Genomic DNA, 25,290 nt, shown 5'->3' on the forward strand with positions numbered 1-25,290 from the left:
CCATCCGGCTGGAGTTGGTGGGCTCCCATTAGCTCAGGCAAAGTGTTTCAGTGGGTGTCCCCATCATTGTCTTGACCTCTTTGCTCATATTCTCACTCCTCACACTCTTCAACTGGACCATGGGAGCTCAGCTCAGTGCTCTGCTGTTGGTCTCTGCCTCTGTTTCTACCAGTTTCTGGATGAAGGTTCTATGGCGACATTAAAGATATGCATCAGTCTGACTACTGGGCAAGGCCAGTTTGGGCACCCTCTCCTCTACTGCTTAGGGGCTTAGGGTCTTAGCTGGGGTCATTCTTGTGGATTCCTCGGAATTTCTCTAGTGACTGGTTTCTTGCAAAATCAATAATATCAAAATATCTCTTGTTCTCATCTCTGTCCTTCCTCCACCTTGACTATCCCATTCCTTCAAGTTCTCCTCCATCCACATCCCTATTTCTTGTACTGGCTTTTTGGGAACCCATCCTCTTTGGATAGATACCTTGCTCAGTCTAAATATAGTAGGAAGAGTCTTGGACCTTCCCCAAAGCAATATGCCTAAGTGGACAGGGTGAAAGTTGTCAGAAGTAGGGGGAAAGTTGACAGAATGGGAGGAGGAGAGGGAGTGGGAACTGGGATTTGGTACATAAAATGAAATAAAAGATAGTTTATTTTCATTTAAAAAAAAAACTCAAGAAAGGACCTAATTGTGGCAGTGTAATTGATTTTGTAATTTCTAAACTTGTATTAAATACTATCATGTGAATGAAGACAGACAAGATTGGTGGGGGTACAATTTATAAGTTAACTTGAGACAACAAATATTGACTTTCCAATTAGGAAACTCTCTTATGCAGATATGTTCACTCTTCCTTGACCCAGTTAGGTCAACTCAGAGGTTTGAGAAAGACATCATTGACTGTAGCTCTGTGTGTCAGGTTACAGATCTCAGCAGCAAACCTGTGCATATGGGCAAGATCATTCAGACTCCTATTAGTGACATTTCCTCTAGTAAAGGAGGGCTTACTGTTTTTTTAAAGTACCTAAGATTTTTATCTTAAAAATAAAATTTTTAATCATTAAAAAAGTGCATGTTGTTCTTGTAGAGACCAGAATTCAGTTTTCATTATCTGCATAACACCTCAAAACCATCTCTAATTCTACTTTCAGGAGATCCAATACCATCTACGAGTCTCTGCAGGCACTTCATGGACATGGTGCACTTAAATAAATACAGGCAAAATACCTATGCTCATAAAATAAAACTAGATAAAGAGAAGCAACCAAAAAGTTCTCCCTAGTATTTATTATTAAACTTAAAATTAACCAGAATATGCAGTTCTAGGTTTCATAGTATAAGATGGGTGGCAGAGACAGAAGAATCCATGGAAGCTCACTCATCACTTAATCTGTCATAGTGAAAAGTTTCTGCATCTTGATAAGCTTCTCAGCCAAATCAGATGAAATCAAAGCAAATCAGAAAAAGTACTAGTTTAACTAGTAAAACCATCCTGGATGATTTTCCAGGCCCTCAGAGAAAAGACAGGAAAAGAAATGGAAAAAAGCACTTATCTGTTTTCTGGGGGCAGATTAAATGCCCTGTAGAAGTGTTCTTCAGCATCTCTGGAGAAGGGGGTCATCATTTGGCAAGTTTTCTGAGATGCGGCAGGGTTTAAAGAGAGTAGGGAGAGGGGGCTTGAGGTGGAGTTTTCACCAGAACACTTAGGAACAAGTAATAGCAAATATCCTTAGTGGTACTATCCTTCTCACCTCCTCTTCTTCCCTACCCTCCCATCTTCCTCTCTAATCAAGCTCCATTCCTATTATTCCTCCTCTACTTTTCTTTGTCATTGTATTCTACTTTAAAATTTTATTCACTTTCCTTTAAAATTTTTCTTTTTTCTTCCATCTGATGGCCCCTTTCTAATTCCTTAGATTCCACAGTATTCATTTTTTCACTGTTATAAATATTAATAAATGAGATATTGAAATGGACAGGCAGTTGTCAAAATATGAAGTGTAGATAGCCAATATACATGCTAAGGTACTCAAAGTCCAATTTTGTTTCCATTTTCATGGAAGCCCAGCAAAACAAAAACACAATGCATGTGGTCATATCCTTAAACCAAACAACAAGTCATAAACACAAGTTCTAACTGTTGGGACTAATTGAGTCCTGGCCTTCAGTTGCTCTTCCCTTATAGAGCCTTCTAATTGAAGTTACTAGAAGCTGTGCCTAGCCTAGAGGAACAGAGGATGGGATTTTCACCTGTTGGCCATTGACTGCAGGGTATTTAAACCTCCATGGTGCTATTAAAGGGATTTTTTTTTGGTACCAGTGTTGGAAGGTCTGTGTGTCAGTCTGTCTCTGTGTATGTATTCTCAACCTCCAGCCCCTTGCCCGAAGCTCATGAACTGGGTTCTAGCGCATTGAGTGCAGACGGGGGGCATGACGCTTGAAAGCAACGGTCCATAGAAGAACCATTCTGAATGAATTCCCTGTCTACTATGTTTGTTAAAACTTAAGAGAAGCCACCCCTACATTTGCGAAGGATAGCAATCCTCCATCTATGGCATTTCTACTCAGTATGGGTCTACTCTTAAGTATTGTTTTATCTTTTTCTACACCAAGCAGAAATTGACCTGAATTATCCTTCCCTTTTCCATCATGTGATGAACACATGCTCCACTCCAACTGTGGGAAGTTCTGCTTTGTATGCTTGCATAAATTTCCTCTCAGGAAAGATAGTGAGGACTAGCCCTATTACTACTACTATCACTTATCATTCTGGAATATAATTTCAGAACTATGCATTGAGCAATTAAGGCAAAGAATAAAGCCTTATAGACTTGAACATACTTTGCCAAGGCAACCATCAAGATTTTTACATATGAGACCTGGAGTAAACTCATAGGAATAGGACTGAAACAGAAAGAATGCTATGAGATTTTCTTAAAATATTTTAAAGTAATCATTCCCAAATAACAAATAAATAAATACTACTACATTTGAAAAATCAATTGAAAGTTGTTGTATTATAGTTCTAAAAAGAGGAGATAGGACAGTTCTTTCATAGCTAACCTCATGATACAAATTCTTTAAAGAGCAGATCAACAAATTATCCCATACCAGCAAAAGGGCCACAGCTGCCTTAAGGAAGACCACCCAGATTGAAGAAGTTGTTCTGTACCTTGCTCTGCATCTGCTCCTCTGTTTCTATGCCAGAGTACACAGCTGGCTTGGTATTCTGCCCATTGCTACAGAAGAGGTCCTGGCAGCTGGGTACACAGGGTGTCTTATCCCCTCTTCTATACATAAAACCTCATGAAGGGAGATTCTGTATATTTTGTAGTTTGAAAGGCTATTGGCTTACCATTGATTTCCATGATGACAGAAGTTATTTGGCTAGTTGATAACAAATAACAAAATTCAGCAATATGGATTAAATACAACAGATCGTGGTACATGGAGAGGTGTGGATTGACAGAACACATTCACCCTGTCCATGTTGCCATGGAAATTATACAAAAATGGAAGAAAAATAAACTAAATATTAGAACTGGGAGGAATGGCCTGTGATTTAACTCTAATGTTGTATCAGAGGGATATTAAGACATGACTTGAGAAGGTATAAAGATGTGAAACAGAAGAGTTAAGTAAGATGATTAAGTTAGGACTAAAGATCCTTTATTAAAATGGTTTGGCTTCTTCCCCAGTCTTCTGATGATATTTCTTGGCACAGTATTTTGTCTCAGGGTCTGAAAACTCACTTGGAGTCCTAATGACTAAGCAAATTTCACTGGGTTGGCTAAAATGATGTTTTCTAGTATTGTTTTATAGCAGGAATTTTGCTGAAGCATAGCTCCTTGGGTTTAATCTCTTATCCTAATTAGAATCATACACTCCATAATTTTCTGGTATCCAAACAAATTCAGTGGGCAGACATGAACATAATTTGGCCAGAAAGACTAGTAATCAGAACTTTCTCCCAAGCTGTAATGAAAGAATGATGACCAATGAACAAGAAGCCTGGTATCAATCTTGTCATCAATTTGATTTATTTCAGAAAGGAAGACACTAGCAAGCAACAAAATCCTCTGACTGTGGCATGAACTTTAATCAGTTTATTGGAGCCTGAAACTCTGAAAAGTGTAGAAAGTAGAATAATATCAAAGAAATTTGGGCAATATGTTGAGGCTGAACAGTGTATTATGATGTAGGTTTTGTTTCTTACCTGTGATTAATTTGTACTCTTTTGACGGCTAGAATAACAGTTATCTTAATTTGCATTCAAGGAAATAATATCAAACTTATTTAATAATATTATTAATACTAATGGTAACTGTTTACAACTGAGACATTGTATCCCAACAGTTGAAAATGGTTGCTGGGCCAAAATTATCTCAGGGCCTGTAACTCGTGGCCTGTAGGACAGAGAAAAGCCTGGCTTGAGTTTAAGGGAACTGAGTGAGGATGAGACAGCACAATCTAGGTAGATACCCCTCCAGCCAGAGGGTGGGCTTGGCTGTCTCTCATTGGCTGGAGGTACCCCAACATCACACCATGTCACTTAACCTATATAAACCTATATAAGCTGACATTCACAGTAATAAACCAAGTTCCTGGTTTATCTGGTAGTCGTTGCCACATGACAATACACAGATTAGTGGAAATGGGTTAAATTAAGATGTAAGAGTTAGCAAATAAGAAGCTAGAGATAATGGGCCAAGCAGTGATTTAATTAATACAGTTAATTTCTGCTTTGAGCTACTGGACAGCCTGTAAACAAGCAAGCAGCCTCCTGCAACACACCAGGAATCTTTCCTCATGGGACATGTGGAATCAGCTGGAGACTCTGGTCAGAGCTAGGGAAAAACATTTTGATATATCCCTGCCATTGGGATTCTATCTATTACAGCACTTAAAGCATGTTTTCACCCTGTTGCTCTGCCTCTCCCAACGGTGGATAAGGAAAAGGTCAGAGACCAGGAGAGGTCTAAAGAATCCAAAATAACCAACTGGCTAGGAGAGCGGGGAAGAAGGAGACAGGCGAGGAACAGAAAAGGTCAAAGATTGGGAGAGGTTTGAAGAATCCAAAAGTAACCAATTAACCAAATGAAAAGGATAAAAGGAGACAGACAAAGGGGAAGAACAAAAATGGGCTCAATTTACTGAAGAGTGGTTCCAGGGGGAAGGAATAAGGCAGGCAGAGGCAAAGGCAAAATGGAAAGTAGATATTGTCTGTTACAAAGGGTGGCCACCTTCTTATGACTTCAGCTGCCATGGACAGGGTAAAATGGGAGAGGGGAATGAGACAAATAAGAGGGCTCGATCCTTGCCAGAAGGAAATGAATATACACTTGGGTGGGGCCAGATGGAGACAAAGGAACGTTCAGGCTTCTGATCCTCCTGAGGTTGTCTGCAAACCTCCTGGGGCAAGACTTGTTAGGAAAAATGGATGTCATTATTACCACTCACCATCTAGTCTTTTTTTTTTTTTTTTTTTTTTTGGTTTTTCGAGACAGGGTTTCTCTGTGGTTTTGGAGCCTGTCCTGGAACTAGCTCTTGTAGACCAGGCTGGTCTCGAACTCACAGAGATCCGCCTGCCTCTGCCTCCCGAGTGCTGGGATTAAAGGCGTGCGCCACCACCGCCCGGCTCCACCATCTAGTCTTTTATGATGATAAAACTGAGCGAGATGTCATCAGGTAAACCCCTGACACCTGGATTCATCCCCCCACGTAGAAGCAACTGGCCCCAGGATCTCTCCCATGAGGTGGGCACCTGGTATTGATGGAACAGTGGCCATTACCTTAACTTAAACTTACGATGCTCAAGGAACTCACCAGAAATCTGCTTAAAGAAGGGTGGATAAGGCCCTCAGTGAGCCCCTGTAACAGCCCTGTGTTTGGGATCCTTAAGCCTAATGGGACCTGGAGAAGGTTACAGGACCTACAAGCAATCAATGCCCATATAGAGCTAGTAGGGGCCCTTTTAAGGGGCTTACCCTGGGCCCTAGCAATCACCTTCCAGATTCACCTCAATGTAATTGATCTAAAAGACTGCTTCTTCTCAATTCCTCTTTGTGAAGAGGATTGCAAAAAGTTCACCTTTTCCATTCCTACAGTTAACTCCTCTTGACAAGAGATATGAATGGGCTGTTCTACCACAGGGGATGGCCAATAGTAGGCCTTTTGCCAACAATATTTGTATAGTTTCCTCTCTCCTTATTCTGACAAAAATAATACCATCTTTTATGTTTATATGGATGTTCTAATCATTGGGCATTTGGATGATTTAAAGCTAGCTCCTTGGGGCTTGTTTGAATATACAAAGGGCCACATATTAATTCTCTGCTTATGTGAGGATGAGATTTTTAAAGATTATTCGGTAGATTGGAGCAATAATCCAATCAAAGAATTGTTATGTTGCCTTAGCATGTGGATGGATATAAAGATTGATGATGATGGTGGTGGTGGTAATGATAATAATGATGATGGAGAGCTACATGATACATACATACATACAAACATACATACATGCATACATACATACATACAAACACACATATGCATACATACATACATACATACATACAAACATACATAATTAGAACTGGACTAATGTGCTTACTCTTCAATATAAGAAACTAGAACTTTTTATTAACAGTCTAGGCCCTGAAATACTTGACGCTCAATTAGTGATTTAAGTGTTACTGTTTCCATTTAGTCAGGGATCATCTACCACAAAATGATAAAAAAAAATACCAAAAAAAAATAGTAAACAAAGTTGTGGAGTCCATATTAAAACTTTCAAATGTAAGTAAGCTTAAAATTTGAGCCCTTTCATTGCATCTAACATCCTCTAATAAAAAGTAGATGTAGCTGAATTCAAAGCAAATATGCTTAACACATCATACTGCGGTAGTGAACTTTATTTTCTGAAAATACTGACTTTCAGAAATAAATCAGGCCATGCCAAACATCTAAACTCTTGTACTTTTCTGACTCACAAGAGTGGGCATCTTTGTAAGAAGTAAATTGGATTTACTGAAAATGAAATTTTGATGAAGTGTTACTGAAGTAAAATAGTGTATGAAATGCTATGTTACAACAGGATCTCAATGACAACTTTTGTATCCTTACCACACAGAGATAATGCACCATTTAATGTTCTGGACTCAATTATAGGGTAGTGACTATTTTGGTGGTTTCCTTTTTGTTTTTGCAATATGTAATTAATAGTATTCAACTTTTAGGTCCAGGTCTTTGCCCTGAAACTCCCTGAGAAACAGATTTACTACAAAAAGGTTCTTTGTTGTTCCTTAGCCTCTGAACAATGACAGAATTTAAAATTAATAACATCTTAAGGAAATCAATCCTCCCTTTCACCCTCCTTCATATGCCCTTTCTCTCTCTCTCTTTCTTTCTTTCTTTCTTTCTTCCTCCCCTTCTTTTGCTAATTTCTCTCTCCCCCATCTCTCTTTCTTTCAATGACTATGCATATGTGTACTGGTAATTGAAACTAGGATTTCATGCATGCATTGTAAGAACTTAACCACTAAATACATCCTCAGTTAAAACTTTAATATCTTCTCCTTTTCCCTCATCATGTTTGTAAAATCTTAAGACAAAGTCTTATAGCCACCACCTCGTAGTTTATTTTACTGAGAATGTAAAATTATCAGAAGTTCTTAGCATGGTTTTAGGATCCTTCAAAAGCTGTGTTATCAGAAAGACCAAAGCTGATTCATGAACAAAAGGATGATGAATTAAAACAGTCACCTTCTTGTTTTACAGATTTGGTATTCCGCTTAATACTGAGACTTTTCATGGAAACTGCCTTCTTTGGAGGAGCATTTTTTAAAGTGCTAGCTCTTTAAAATTTTACTAAAATTCTTTGTGAAGATTTCACTGGAAGAAGCTTAAATAATGGAGGGATTCATGCCTATAGAGATCAAATGTTTGATTTTAAAATAATCCAGTGAAAGTCTCCTGGTTGTTTTAATTCTTTTATTTAAGATGTAGAATTACATGTCAGTTCTGGCTCCAGATATTCTGACATGATAATTGACAATAAGATACCAGAATCTGCTTTTCTAAAAGAAATCCAAAGCACATCTTCAGATGTAGATGTTGGTGTTTTTGCTAATTTGGGATGCTACTTGAAAAATTTATCATCTCATGAACCAATTTTATCCTTGCTTGACACTTTGAGGGAAATCTATATATGACATGTATTTGAGTTTTTTTCAGACAAACATTTATTGTGGGAAGGCTACTTGGTTGCTTTGGCAGATCAGCCCTGAAATAATCACACAGAATCTGTATTCAATAAATTACTTCTTGGCACATTAGCTCTAGCTTCTTATTAGCTAACTCTTACATCTTAATTTAACCCATTTCTAGTAATCTGTGTATCACCACGAAGCTATGGTTCACTGGGTAAAGTTCCTGCATCTGTGTCCAGGGGGGTTACACAGCTTCTCTCTAACTCTGCCTTCTTTCTCCCAGCATTCAGTTTAGTTTTCCCCTTCTACCTAAGTTCTGCACTATCAATAGGACAAGGCAGTTTCTTTATTCACCAATGGTATTCACAGCATACAGAAACTTTCACATTTTTTAATTTTCAAAACTTTCTTTGTTTCCTTTCTTACTTTCTTTTTTCTCTAGCTTTATTAGTCTGTGGTTCTTCACAGAACAGTTTGAAAATTCCAGTCTTTATCATTAGTACATAAAACATGTACCTTGAAGGACATTTTTATAAATATCTTCTTCTAATAGCCCTGGTGGGATTAATGAGGCTAATGCCCTCCTTAAACAGCTTATTTTAAAACACTCATGTTGCTCAGTTCATGCTTTATGGAAGAATTACATATTTTAGATTTTTTATGTATTATGAAGTTTGCTACATCTTATGTCATATGAGTTCATCAGAAGGGGTTCTTATAAAAAGTGGGAAATTTAGAATGCTGGCCTCTGTAACTGAGCCTTCATGAGTGTGGAAAATACATTTCTGTTATTTGTAAAGTACAAATACTATAGTACTTTGTTATGGCAATTTAAGAAGAGACAACTTTTCAAGAAACAACACAACAACAACAAAAAAAGAGAAGTGGATGGATCTTTGCACAAAGGTACACATCTTCAGCATAAGTTTTGAAATAATTACTTTAAAACTTTGTACATTAATAAAAACAGCATAGAACCAAAAATATCTTAAAAATAAGGAAAGGAAACTACTGGATAAGTTCTCATTTATTTTGCCAAAACTAACACTATGCTTTTAATTTTATACAAATTAAAAATCTCAGATTCCAAAATCTTTAGTTATCATAGAAAAGGGGTTTTATGCCACATATTTTAAAATTACATATTCACAGATTTATATCAATGAAGTTGGGACCGGAGGTGGATTTGGACTTATAAATACAATTATAGAAATAGAACTATTGCCAAATGTCTTTTAAATTTATATTTACACAGAACATTTGTGTTACACTGTCAAATAGTCACATATTCAAACAGCAATTGCACAGAGCACAGAGGATGAGTCATGTACAATCTGAATTATCTTGTCCACTTAAGATTATCTTAGTTCTATTCATCTCTTACATCTCACTGGGAAAAAATAAGAATGAAAAATAGTGATGATTTTTATCTTCACAGAAAGAAGCACAACATCAAACCGAAAATAATGAAGGAAATGCCCAGTTCTTGCAGCATTTGAACTGAAATATTGGGGCAACATCCTCTTATAGACATAGACCATGTTCAGAGAGATCATTATGAGAGTAGTATGGCTCCTATCCTGGGAAATGTACATTGGAAATCTTTTCCCTTAAAACTGTAGGCACTTAAGGAATAAGTAGCCAATACTCAGTGTTGTCTCAATATACAATGAAAGGACTTTTGAAATTCTTTAATTCAAAAATAAATCAAGCTGTTGGGTCTTGTTCCATCTCACATGCTCTGGTCTCCAAGCAGCAGGAAACTTGTTGACAGAGGTTTCTGTCCCACCCAGTCTCACAACTGGTCATCCCAAAGAAACATACAGAGGCTTACATTAATTATAAACTGATTGGCCTAGTAGCTCAGGCTTCTTATTAATTAAATCTTACATCTTACATTAATGCATTATTCTTGCCTGTGTTAGCCACATGGTTTGGTACCTTTATCAGTGAGGTGGTTTTCCTCTGACTTCCTCTATGTCTGTATGATGACTGCAGACTGACTCTTTCCTTTTCCCAGAATTCTCCTCTTCTCTTCACCCCACCTCTACTTTCTTCCTGGTTGTCCTGCCCATACTTCCTGCCTGGTTACTGGCTAATCAGCATTTTATTAAAATAATACAAATGATAGCATAAAAGAACATTGTCCCACAGTAGAAACCCACCAGAGTTGAGGAGGATAAAGTGGAAGATGACAGAGCATATGGCTTCAGAAACCAAATCCTGAGTCACATCATCTCTAGACATCTAAGTGCCATCAAGAGGCCACACAAACATAATAAATAATAGAATAGAGGGCTCCATACTGCAGCATTTCCTAAAGCCAAAGTAAAACATGCACACAAAATACACAGCACATTGCTGCATCCATTAATTGAAATACAAACCTATTATTATCCTAAAAAGATTGCTGAGAACAAATAGTAGAGAATCCAAGCATGCATCCCAGTTTCTAAATGTGAAGAAAGAAAGAAAAATAATCAAACCTCGGTTGCTATAACTAATAAAATGTAAAAGCACTAGGAAAGATTCTCAGTGGTAGAGCATTGGCTTAGCATGGGCAAGGACATAGAATTGCACAGCAACAACAACCCAAAGTAATCAGAGAATGTACTAAAGAAAATAAAACATGGAATTGATCACAGTATAAGAAATAAAGTGAATAATTTAAAGGATCTATAAAAATAAAATAATACTTGAAAAGGGTATACCTAGTAGGGCAGGAAACAGATAGAGTAAGAACCCACAATGGAACTAAATGACAAAAATAAGAATCCTTATCAGATGTGAGTAAATATCGAGGCTTGATCAGAAAGTTTTAACATCTGCCAAGTTGATATTTGAAGAATAGAAATAAACATTTATAAGTGGGAGCATAGGCTAAGACCTCTTTAATTATGGAACTGTATTAGATTACATATATTGTATTAAGTCCCATGTAGAGCCCCAAATACAATTTTGGAGCAGTTGATTAACTCCTCACAAGCTTGTGTTTTCAAAGCTAGGTTAGATTATCAATGCCTTTATAACAAATACCTCATATTTTTCTGTAAAATAATCCAAAGTAGCTCTAATAATGCATTTCTCTACATCATGGAAACCACAATATTTTCTATATTTTAGTGAATTACTATACTTTGTCATACATTTGGAACTTTGCTCAGAATTTGCTGTCTTAATTTGCAATAAGTATTTTATGAAAACTATCTTAGGTATACTTCGAAGAAATATGTATAATCGTCACCTCACATGGTACAATTTTAGTTTTTCATTACAAAAAATTTCTGTGCTTAAAGTGACAAATTTATCCACATGAATTTCCTTTTGCTACATTTATATCCCCTAGGGTGGTGATTGTGTTAATATTCCCACAATCAACACTTTCATATAAACTTCCTTAAGATTTAGTGTAACTATGAAGAGAAAGTTTCTTTTCACAGTGCTGAAGGGGATAATCGTGAAAAGAAATGAATTATAACAAATATGTGTCCATATAATAATGAGCTTCAAAAAGAATTGGAATACAATATTTTAAAACACAGTTTTTACAGTTTTTTCATGAGTATTTTAATACTCTGTTCTCAGTAATTGATAAAATTTACTAAGGAAAAATCATTCCATGTAAAATCCCTTGAAATATACTGGATGAAATAATTTAATTGAATGTTTTATAGTATATTAAGTAAAAAAGATCAAAGGGAAAGGAGAAACAGAATTCAATAGTGACTATTCAAAGAGAGAAGCAATGGGCACTTGACTAAGTGTTTGCATATGTGTGTGTCTTTATATGTTATTGATATTATCTTCCAAGAATGTAAGAGCAGGTGATGTCAGGTGAAAAACATAATTAAAGAGACAGTAAGGTAGCTAAAGTGAAAACTATTTTCCTTAGGCTAAGGTATTTGAACATTTGATGATTAATTAGTACACTCTTTGGAAACATTCCATAACATTTGGGAGGTAGAACCTTGCTGGAAGTAATTGCCAGAGAACTTTTATAGCCTGACCCTGCTTCATAATTCTCTGTCTATGTGCTTCCTGTATGAGCATGAAACATGATGTCCAGGATGACATATTTTAATTTATAGAATACTATATCACTTCCTTTCTCACTTTCCTCTTTCCAGTCCCTCCTAGATCATCTCCATCATACTTGTCCAATATCCCCAGCTTTCAGTTGAAAACTTCTTTTTCTTTCCTTTTATTTTTACATATATATGATATATGTTAGATACTTATGAATTGTATAATCTCATATGATATTACATATATATGCTACATGTGTGTACATGTGTGTTTATGCCGATATGTATATCGATAGATCTTAAGTTAATTTTTGCTATTTGTGTTTATTTGGTTTCAAGGCTGATCACTTTCATTGGACAATCAGTAAGAGTGCTCAATTCTGGATGATGATAATTTTCTACTAGCAGTCCATAGTCACCTATTACTCTTTATCTAGGTGTAGGACCCCACACAGTTTTTTTTCATACACATTAATATATTGTTGCTGCATGTCTTCATCAGCATAATGCGGTCTATTCTGTCTGTAAGTTCAAGCTAAATAAACCCTGTTCCTTTGTAATTTGCCTTTGTTCATGTTATTTTTATCATAGTGTTGGAGAAGTACCAATACTCAATAGAAGTTGTATATTTTACAGTGACATAAATATGTCATCTGGAGAGATGTCAATAAAAATTCCTCTAGTGATAATATGTACGCTACTAGAAAGTGAAGGTAAACATAATTCATATATAGTTTTGAACCTAATGAGTTACAGTAAAGAAAGGCTTGGCAAATCAGACCTACTTGTAATAAAGCAGCATGAACATTATGGAAGTAAGCAAACACTTTTTTATTGAGTTAAGTCTTGCTCCACAAAATGAAACCCATAATTTACAGTATTATCAGGCCAAGAATTTGTAACTACAGAGGTCATAGGTCACAGGGGAAAGCCACCTATCAAGCTGCTAAATAGATACAGTATTAAGCTGACTCCTAGTGATTTGTCCTTATATCCATGGATTAATGACTCTCTCATCTCTCATCAGAGAAGTTTTTATTTTCAGTAGATCACAATTTGCACAGATTCTTATAATTGTTCAATCTATTTCCTCCTAAATTCCATGGATTATTGTGGAAGATAGGTTCCCCACAAAGTCATGATTTACAACAGGCCAATCTCAATCACAACGCTTATTTCATTCAGCAACAACAGACAATATGTGTAAAATATGGCAAAGCAGACAGGACCATTCTCTGTTGCAGGATATAAGATAACACTGTGAACCCTGAGTGTGTGTTTGAATTATTAAATAAAATTAACCCTGAGTCAGGAGGCAGAGCTAGCCACTAGTTGACAGAAAGTAATCATAGAGAGTCAGAGGGTATCTGGAAGACAAATAGAGGGACAAAGAGAAAGTAGTAGGGAAGGACTTTATTTATTTATTTTATTTATTTTCCTACAGAAATTCTTATATCGAGGGAAGATAACATCTTGAATATTTTTTACCACAAACAGAGTAAAAATTAAACACCTATGTAGAAAGGATTTCTGAGTTGGTTCTGAATGGAAAATTGAGATTTTATCAATTAGTAGGAATAGACACAGCAGAAATTGTCATACCTTTTAGTAATGCTGAAATTGACTTGTTATGGACACAAAATGAACATTGGCAAACGTTAAACTCATGGTCAACTAAAGACAGAAGAGACTAGGTCACAGCAGTCTTGGAGCATGACCCACAATTACAATGAAAAACCTTGTTAAAAGAAGATGCAAAGACCACTGAAAAAGGGAATAGAGCTAGACATATGGAATTCTCAAAAGATCAACTTCTTGGACAGAGAAAATATACTGCATACAAAAGCAATTTCTATATGAGGACTGTGCCCTAGATTTATGTCATGCATTATCTTTGAATACTTGGGACAGAACTAGAAAAGTAGGAAAGAAGATTGAGTCATTTACTAAAGTTATACAGGCCTGAAAGAAACCTTCACTGGTTGATATTTGCAGTAAAACAGAAGGATAACAAATTCAGATGCTAAACAAATATTAATTGAAACTCTGACTTTTGAAAATGCAAATTCTCATTGAAAAAGGATAATTAGGTCTTTGAAGGCAACATCAGTGCCCTTGAAGGAATGGATCCAAGATACAATCAATATTGAATCTCATGACCGTGATGATACTTGGATAGGAGAGATGATTTCCAGGGGTTTGAAGAAAAATCAAAATGTCAAATGCTTCAATTGCGGTAAACAAGGTCACCTTAAAAGGGACAGCCCATCCTACAATTTAATATCTATGGTGACTGTTAGAAAGCAAAATATCTCTAGGGACTGTAGAGTATCAGTCTTAGGTACTTATCAAGATCCAGTTCTGAAAACCCTATAGGACTTCAAACCCAGCTCTTCATTGAAAACCGTTTGTAGTGAACAGTTGCTTTCAGATAGTTTTGCTTTTCTTCTACATCACAGGCTCTGGATGTTAAGCTCACTAGTAACATTCAAAAAAAAATTTCTGTAAAAGCCCATTTTTATTTATTGGTCTGTACTAACTTAGTGTTACAAAACAATTATTTAGGCATTTCAATTTTATTTAGGTGATGTTTAACAATTCCATTCATTTCCGAATTTGCATTTAAAGGTATATATAACATGAGCTGATATGAATGTAACATTTAGCGAAATGTGTTTGAAAACCTTACAGTCTCTGCACATGTGAGGCTGGAGAAAAGGAATGCCAGGAATTTGAAGCCAACTGTAGCTACACAGTGAATGTGAGGCCAACGTGGACTACAGAGCGTAACTTTGTCTTAGCAAAACAATAGCAACAATAACAACACCAACTACTCCCAGAAAACTAAAGCAATAACAAAAAGCAATGAATTAAATAGTAGCCTCTAAAAATAATATGAGTCAAAAAATAAATGAGATTATGGGTATAAGAAAAAATATGAAGAAAGGATAACATTAAACGTGACTGAGAAAGCAATCATATAAAATACACTAAGCATATTTCTAATATAGTAACACATATTAATGAAAAATTTTTCCCTTAAAATCTTACATGTAAAGAATTATCACCTAAAGTAAGGTTGTTTAATATTAGTGTTTATATTTATTAAATTTTAGTTTAGTTTATTCTCTTGTTATTTTATTTTGTAAAATGTTTATATAAATGAACATCTACAAAATGCTGAATTAAAAACTGATGTTTATTTAACAGAAAAATAGCTTGAATTACTAGTATAGTATGTTTGCTTATTATAACACATATTCTTAAGTGGGCAGAGGTTGACCCCATAAAAGCCAAGATTCTGCCTGTATTGGCTTGAACGTTTATTGCAAAATATTTTTGAGCCAAGGACATTTAGAGGAGCGTGGTCAAGTGACTGTGAAGGTGCCAATGTGGAGTAATCTTTATAAGATGGATGCTCCATTGCTGAATTAACTGCCAGTACAATTCATGTCATGTCAAATTAACTCAAGACATTTGCTTCCAAGACACAGAAGCAGATCTGTCTATTAATTTCTAAGTAGAACTATTCAGCATGTACTCACTCTCTCAATGTTAATAAATGTGCTGTAAAAACTCCCTTTTGACTGCTGTTTTTATTAAGCCAAATTTCTCTCTGTGCTATTCTTGGTCATTACATCAGTTTTGAAGTACAGGTAGAAGAGAAGAAATGGACAAACAGAAAATTCTAACCATTTTTAAGATTCTGTCATTTTTTTTCAAAGGACTTCCTTCTTTACTGCAGCATCACTGTGGAATTTGTATTGTTAGCCAAGGGCTTTGCACAGTCTTTACTTTTCTATTTTATTCACTGAGGACTTCTTCAAATGACTGAAAATTCTACAGTGCTGTGGGAGGTCCTTCTGTATATGTGTTGCTTTAATTGGTTAATGAATAAAAAGTTGTTTTGGGCTTATGGCAGTGCAGATTAGAGCAAGGCAGGAATTTCAAGCAGAGATAGAGAAAAAAAAGGTGGAGTCAGAGAGATGCCATTAGCTACCAAAGCAGAAAGACGGTGGCTCATCAGAACCTTACCAGTAAACCACAAGCCTCTTGGTAAAATATAAAATTATAGCAGTGGGTTATTTAGAGATGTAGGAGTTAGTTAATAAGAATCTTGAGTTAATAGGCCAAGAATTGTTTTAATTAATAAGGTTTCTATGTATTTATTTTGTGTTTGGGCAGTTGGGAACAAACAAGCAGTCTCTGCCTACAGAATAGGTCTTTAACAAATGCTAATTTAATGTCTATCAGTTAATTTTTCAGTCTTTCTGTTAGCATAAACATGTTGCTATAAATGACAAGGAAATTTTCTGAAATAAAAGCCTCACTAAGTACAAAAAAAAGAGAGAGTTTATTTAGAAAGAGTAACCTGTCAGAACGAACAAATTTATGAATAAGTAGTAGAAATATACCATTTAGCAGAGACACTGGGATCAGGGTACAAAGAGCTCCCACTTAAATTAGTCAGTCAATATGTAGTGGCTAGCCCTAAAACACAAATACAAATAACATTATAGTAATTTAGTGGGTTGTGCAAATGTACGTGTGTGTGTGTGTGTGTGTGTGTGTGTGTGTAAATTCATATACATATATAACAATTAATGGAAAAAAGAGTCTATGAATCCATGAATTAGCAAGAAATAAAGGAGGTATATGTGTAAAAGTTTTGAGGAAGGAAATAGAAGAGAATATATAATATATGTGTAATTGTAAAAAATACAATTTAAAAATTCAATAATAAAATTATTTTTAAAAAATTCACATTGCTTTTTTTGGTTATTTAATTTATCTTAAATTGATGCCTTACATAATAGGCTCTTTAATTATATAATGTATATTTTGGTGGGTTCTCAAATTTTTGCAGAGCAAGTAACAAGTTTCATTGAATATGATGACGCTTATAGCCTATCATAAAATTCAAATCATAGTGCTTACCTAGGAATTTTCTAGGACTACACTTGGCTCAAATAAATTGCAATTTTAGTCACTGGGTGCTATACAGAAATTATATAACAAAGGCATTGATGATAAAGTCAATGTTTATAATATGCTAAATTATATAAGCTTACAACTTACCTTTCTGTACTCTTCTATTTAACATCAGTTTAACTTACAAACTGTCAGTGGATATGTTGTTTTAATGCTTGTTTGATTTCTTTGACGTTTATCAATCTTACTTCTGAGAGTGCTGTTGGCTCTCTATGGATCCAAATTCAAAGAGATGGTTTACAAATTATGTAAAGTGTAGACAAAGAATAAAAGGAATGTGGGCTCTTCTTTGCTCTACCCTAGCTTTTTAGATCCTAATATTTCAGCGAAGTACAGTTATTTTAAAGTATCAATTAAAAATTAAATGATCATAATCTACTTACTAACAATTTGGAATTTTTAACTGAATGGAGAGTACAACACTAAATAACTCAAACTTCAATTTTTTGCAAGCAAAGGGATTACTGGACATTGATTGAATGATGTTAAATACAAAACTGCTTTGATTTTTCTCGCTCTAAATTATGTGTAGGGAAATTGTTCCAAATGTTAATATTTAGTGTTAGGTGACTGAGGACTCTCCTGTATATTTATGCATTAAGAGTTAAATGCTGGTTTGTGCATTAAATTTAGTTTGTTGAATTGAAGAGTGACTTCATATTTTGAAAAAAAAGGAACCTTCCAACTGCTTATGCAAACTATTGCTGTAAAGCCAAAGACAACTAACAGAACAAAGCATGATTTTTACATTTCACTAGCGTTCACCAGTTTCTTATGATTTATTTATCTTTATTTTATGTGCATTGGTGTGAAGGTGTCAGATCCCCTGGAACTGGATTTTCAGAAAGTTGTGAGCTGCCATGTGGGTGCTGGGAATTGAACCCGGGTCTTCTAGAAGAGCAGTCAGTGCTCTTAACTGCTGAGCCATTTCTCCAGCCCCGCGTTCACCAGTTTCTAATCCAAAATAAGCTTTTATACTCAAGCATATTTTTGTTTAAAATTTGACATAGTATTTATCAACAGTATCATGTGTTTTTGATAATTGTATTTTCTTCTTATACTTTTGGAATCATTTTTTCAATACCAAAAATACCTATTTAGCTATAATAAGAAGGCACCTTTCTCAAGGTGTCATCACGTTCCCTCAAACATCCTTGAGCAAGCACACAACTAAATACTTCTAGTAGTATACGGAGTCACATGGAAGAATCTTCAGGAAAATATAACAATATAAAGAACAAAATAATCCTGGCATTAGGTTCACTTCATTACTAATAGCTGAGTAATTTTATTGTGAAAACATTTAAATGTAAACAGGGTTATATTTTAAAGATAGGACCATAATTTTGGAATAATTGCCTAAACTGTGAAGGCCTGACAAAAGCTCAGCTGTTCTTCAGCCTCTCAGGACTTGGGGCACAGAAGTGTATCCTTAGTTGCTATATGGAGTACAGAGATAGAACAATAATTCCTTAGTTTTGTAGAATGGTACCCACCATTTGTCATGATAGGAAGTGCATAGAAAGCCAAGTTATTAACCAACTTCTCATATAAATGTACAGCTGTAGATACTAATTAATAACATTATTATTTTTGTAATGAAGAGAGGCAGCAGAAAGTGAAAGAAATCATAAAACGTTGTGTTGTATAAAAAATTTTATTGTTTTCCGCCTTTAATCCCAGCACTTGGGAGGCAGAGGCAGGCGGATCTCTGTGAGTTCAAGACCAGCCTGGTCTACAAGAGTTAGTTCCAGGACAGGCTCCAAAACCACAGAAAAACCCTGTCTCGAAAAAAAAGCAAAAAAAAAAAATTATTGTTTTCATTTTATTTTTTTGTCTGTGCATGTGTGTGTACTTGTCTCTGAATATGCATGTGTGTATATACATGTTATTTCCAGCGTGTCTCCTCTCCTACTGGTAAGATGAAGTTATTTTTTTCAGGCTACTGGTAACTAGCATTGAAATCAGAGAAACATATTGAATATGTTATTATAGTATTTATGTATGACTACACAAGTGGGGAGACAATTTAAAGAGAGGTTTTATTCATTTTTTTATTTTATTTTATTTATTTTATTTTTTTATTGAAAAGAAAAAAAATTCTGCCTCCTCCCAGCCTCCCATTTCCCTCCCCCTCCTCCCACCCCTCTCCCCCTCCTCCCGCCCCTCTCCCCCTCCCCCCACTTTTCTCCTCCTCCCTCTCCAATCCGAAGAGCAGTCAGAGTTCCCTGCCCCGTGGAAAATCCAAGGTCCTCCCCACTCCATCCAGGTCTAGGAAGGTGAACATTCAAACTGGTTAGGCTCCCACAAAGCCAGAACATGAAATAGGATCAAAACCCCATGCCATTGCCCTTGGCTTCTCATCAGCCCTCATTGTCCGCCATGTTCAGAGTCCGGTTTTATCCCTTGCTTTTTCAGTCACAGTCCAGCTGGCCTTGGTGAGCTCCCAATAGATCAGCCCCACTGACTTCCTTGCTCATGTTCTCCCTCCTGCTCCTCATTGGGACCTTGGGAGCCCAGTCTGGTGCTCCAGTGTGGGTCTCTGTCTCTATTTCCATCCATCGCCAGATGAAGGTTCTATGGTGATATGCAAGATATTCACCAGTATGGCTATAGGATAGGGTCATTTCATCCCTATCCTCAGCTGCCCAAGGAACTAACTGGGGACATCGCCCTAGGCACCCGGGAGCCACTCTAGGTTCGAGACTCTTGCCAACCCTAAGGTGGCTCCCTTAACTAAGATATTCATTTTTAAGTGGAAATAGAGAATGTCAGAGTGAACCAGGGCAAGATACAAACCTCAGGGACATGCCAATTCCGTATAATGTCATCAGAATAAAAATCAATCTCTCCATGAGTTCACGGCCAGGCTGGTCTACAGATTGATGTCCAGGACAGCCAGGTGTACAGAGACAAGCCCTGTCTTTAAAAAAAAAAAAAAAAAAAAAAAAGAATCTGAATCCACCAAGTAATGAATCTATCAGTCGGGCTAGAGGCCTTGGGATCCAATCACTTCCCCAAATCTATGATCTGGCTACTCATATTTATACAACAAGAACAAAAAGGGCTACATGTAAAACAACATGTTATTAAATAAGTGTCATAAATATAAACAATCCAGGGACAAGTGTGAGATGGCTCAGCAGAAAAGAACATTTGCTACCATACCTGATTACCTGAGTTCTACTCCTAAGAGTCACATGGTGGAAAGAGAGAAGCGATGCCCAAAGGCTACCCGCTGGACTCCACACATTAGCCAGGGTAGACATGTACATACATATAGGTAGAATACACACACCCTACACCACACAATAAATAAGTAAATGTAGCAAAAATATTTAAACAAAAATCAAATAGTAGCTAATGGATGCTTCTTTCCAATGCTAATTTTTCAGTAGCAGAAATTTATTTAGCATCTTAATTCATTAGAATAATCCACAAATAAATGAAGGGAATTTTGTTTTGGTTTTCTTTTTCAATGAAAGGAATTTGACTGTGATTTTCTTCTCCATGGAAAAAGGAAATTATTGTACACTCCATGATTTAAGTACATTATCAAATCTAGCATGTGGAAATACATGAGTCTAGTGATCTGGACATATTGGACATCTTTAAAAAGATGTTGAAAATTAAGAAACTTGTGGATAAAATTTTATTAGAATTAAAATATTTTTATATATTAATTTATATCAATATTAAAATGAATATTCTAAACTGTAAAGAGAAATATACCATAGATAATTTAATCTAACAAATTGCTAATATTTAAAACCCTATTAAAACATGGACTATCTAGTGATCCACATAATTTTTAATTTTACATTTGAGATTATAATTTAATTACAGCATTTATTCCTTCCCTTTCCTCCCTCTAAAGACTCCCATATAACCCTAAATTCTCTCCTTCAAATCTATGGCATCTTCTTTTACTAATGAACATGTATATGTACATTTTTACATGTATATATTCCTCAATTTGACCTGCTCAGTCGATGGCTACATATATATTTTATTCAGAACTGATCTTTTGGCACTGGACCAGCATTTGGTGTGCTCCTCCTTGGGGAATGCCACTTCAGTTTCCCTTTCCCAGTTTTTCATATTCTTATTATTCCACATTCTTAATATGAGAAAAATTATGTTTTGGGTATCATGGAAAATATAAGTTCTGTCTTTATATTAAAATAGTTCATGCTTTGTGTATGAGATATAGTAATGTCACTATATACCCTATTTCATTCAAATAAAATATTTCATTCATAAAAAGTGATTTACCTTAGCTAAAGGCAAGCTTTGGATAAAGAAAAGGAAATTCTGGTACCACTCCATGTGAAAAATGTACTATGAGTCCGTGTATCTCTTTCAACTCACAATGCCAATTGGCTCAGGGCCTGGGTGAAGATCAATGTCAAGGTTTTGCTGCTCTAAATTATTTTCAAGAAATGACTCACACCATCAAGTGAGAATTTACTTGTAATTCTCTTTACTGTTCACTGTTTCACACTAAGAGCATCAAAGCCCTGCAATTGTAGGAATTATTAATGACATTGTTTTGCTTGCCTATCCTATAAATATCATTTAGGCTTTCTTTAATGTCTTTTTAAATTTGGGAGTAGAAGAGAAGAGGTTGAGACGGGTTGTTTAGGTGTTCTGTTGTCCATTTTTATCAATATTAACAATCTAGTGACTACTATTTATTGCATTATCACATATCAAATTTACCCATCACTTATGCCTTTTGAGGTCAGAGTTTGTATGAATCTGTATTGATGTGCCAACTGAGAAAGTCATTATTATTTGTTTTCCTTACTTGTCCTAGTAGAAAAAACCCACTGATTATCATCAACCTGTGTGATTACTATTTCTTAATAAAAAAAATTATGCTGCAAACACTATTCACTAAGTCTCTTGCTTCATATGGTCAGGAACCAGCAATTGTGGCTCTCACAAAGTGCTTTCCATAGGAAACCAGTGGCTTTATAAAAAAATTTGTAATTTATAACCTAGATTGCATTTCATACCTTTGGACAAGTTCTCCTACCCCACAACTTATTGCTCATTTGGTAATTTGCAAGTGATTTTATGAATTTGATCCCACAATGTTTCAGCCTGATTGTCCAGATGTACCTGTCTCCAAGTATACTGTTGGTATTGTCTATACTACTAAATCTAGTGCTACTTACGTAAGAGATCTTAGCACTGTGCTCTAATTATATGTAGCATGAATTCTAATTTTTCTTTTCTTTTCTTTTCTCTTTTTGAGACAGGGTTTCTCTGTAGCTTTGGAGCCTGTCCTAGAACTAGCTCTTGTAGACCAGGCTGGCCTCAAACTAACAGAGTTCTGCCTGCCTCTGCCTCCAGAGTGCTGGGATTAAAGGTGTGTGCCATCACCGCCCAGCTCTAATTTTTCTCAATAAAACCCCAGAGTCAGATATTAGGGGATGAAAGCTGAGAGATCAGAGACGCAGTGCATCCGGTCACTAGAGAGACCTTTACTTCTACCAAATCCTCACATTGAAGGGAGGTCAATAAAAATTTGTACTATAAGGAGAGGGTAGAAGGGGAGGGAGGAAGGGCAGGGAATGGAGAAAAAGTATAGCTCAATAAAAACAATAATATATATATATATATATATATATATATATATATATATATTAAAATAGTCATCTGTAAAATGTTTTCAGCGAGACAACTCCTTTAGTCATCTTCTTGTATCTTGGTAAGTAGTTAAATTAAGCTGCATTGTGAGGATGATAGCAATTAAGAGAACTCTCAGAAAACAAGAGCAGAAAGATGGTCTCAAAGGCCTAGACAATGAAGGAACATAATCTTTAAGCAAAATGATCAACTCTGTTTTCTGTATCATCACAGTCTTGTTCGAACATTATTTTGTATGTGTGTTGGAAAAGGGTCTTATGTACCATGGGCTGGCATGGCATTCTGTTTAGTGGAGATGTCGTTGAACTCATAATCCTTCTACATCCACTCAAGTATTGGGCACATAGCTGTGCATCACTACTCATATTTCTGCATTAACATATTTTAATAGGAAGACACGTAAAATACATGTCTCTAAAATACATATAACACTATGTCGTATCAAAAAGTAGTATTAATTGGCAATGCATTTCAATTCTAAATAACCCGAATACTATACTTTTTATGTACTCTGAATAGAATGCGTGGAATTATATTCAAATTACCAAGTCTTTTAAGTAAACAATCAAATATTTAGTGTTAAATTATTACCAATTTATTCCTTTCATTTTAATTCATGGTAATCTATCACTAAAACAAGAAACTTATAATAACGTGAATATACATATTTATTATCATAAAGTTCTCAAATGCAACTGAATGAAAACAGTAAAAATCTTGACTTAAGTAGACCATCTAGCTTCAGTCTGTAAGTAATTCCACAGCATCAACTTGACCTAATTACTGTGAGTAAGAAGACAGTCTGACATTCAAGAAACTGGAATACTTATGTTTATTTGTGGCTCAGATCATATGTAAACATCTTTCTTGACCCATTTTATGGTTTTATTTTACTTTTACTTGCCACATCAGTGACATAGACTTTGTGAAAACATTTCTGTTAATAGGCTTGTTTTATGAGAATTGGTATTATTAATACTTTTAATAAATGTTAATTTATTAGTCATCATCCCATTTGACAAACAACTAAGGAAAACAACAAAGGGAAAGATTTATTTGCCACCTGGATTTCAGACTACGATCTATTAGCAGAGGTATTTTTTGATTTGTGAGGCAAGTGAATATCTTAGTGGGGATGCATACAAAACAAAAAGCTAGTCCAAGACCCTTTATAAGGATACAGCTTTTAATGATGTAAGTTCTTTCTATTAGGCATCATTTTCTAAAGGTACTACTACTTCCCAGCTGTGTCACAGACAAGCAAACCATCTTTTAGGGTATAGTACCTTCCTGAGATATATAAGATCTGAGCCATCCTTGTGTTATATTAATAAATGTTAGGATTGTATACATTAAGCCAGCTAAGTATTGTATTTTAGCAATATCTTTTAATGTACAAAATAAGAAAAGACCAAAGTAAGGCCAATTATTGGCTAATATAATAAATTCTTTCATGGTGACTTATTATATAATCATTGATTTTACAGTTTGTAAAGGAGTGGACATGAGCACTGCAATAAAAGATGAAATGAGGATTCACTGATGACTATTCTAGAAGAGTCAACCTTTGTCAAGAGGCTTGAGACACTCGTAATATAAAGAATCTCAAAAAATTCAGCCAGGCTTGTTGGCTTGGTCTAAGTATCACCTACTTGTGATCTAAGGCAAAAAGATTTCAAGTTCAATATCAGCTTGTGTTACCCAGTTATTTCAAGTCCAGCATGGACAAATTAGTGAGATATTATTTTAAAATAAGAAGGAAGAATGAAGGCTGGAATATGTAGTTCAATGGCAGAGAGATCTTGTCTTTATTCCTCAGCACACAAGCAAAACAAAATAAGTCAATACAAGGATTTCACAGAAGATTTATTGCCAATATAAATTTTAAGACCCTGCTGTCAGTAGTATTTGGTTTGGAGACTGATGCTTGCCATCTGAGGCTTTACGAACACTTGCTAGATAGAAGACCAACTAAGACCTTCAACATTGAATAATTAGGTTAAGAGCCCAACGTTATCTTTCCTTGAAATTTGGCAGTGATTGAAAAAGATAGATAAGTGGGATATTGATTGAATGGGTAAATGAAGTATATTTATTTTTCAGGGTGTATGTTAATAGAATACATTGGCATAAAGAGTTATGAGAATCTGGGAATAGAAAATCATCCACATGTATGATAGAATCAGGAGTAGAGTTGACTACAGGGGAGGATACAATGTCCTAAAGATTGCCTTTTAGTCAGGGATTTACTAGTGTGGCTTATAGACTGTGGGCTGGCTAATTCAAAAGCTTATATCTCTTGATGTACAGGTCAAACTCTATTGGTTCTTCTGTCCACAAGGCTGAATATTTCACTTGGTCTCCTGTTGGGAGTCTATAGAAGTAGATTCTAATGCCAGTGAAGGAGACC

The sequence above is a fragment of the Microtus oregoni genome, unplaced genomic scaffold (genome assembly GCF_018167655.1).
Source record: "Microtus oregoni isolate MIOR12 unplaced genomic scaffold, Mior012 000030F_ref0000283, whole genome shotgun sequence".
NCBI lineage: Eukaryota > Metazoa > Chordata > Mammalia > Rodentia > Cricetidae > Microtus > Microtus oregoni.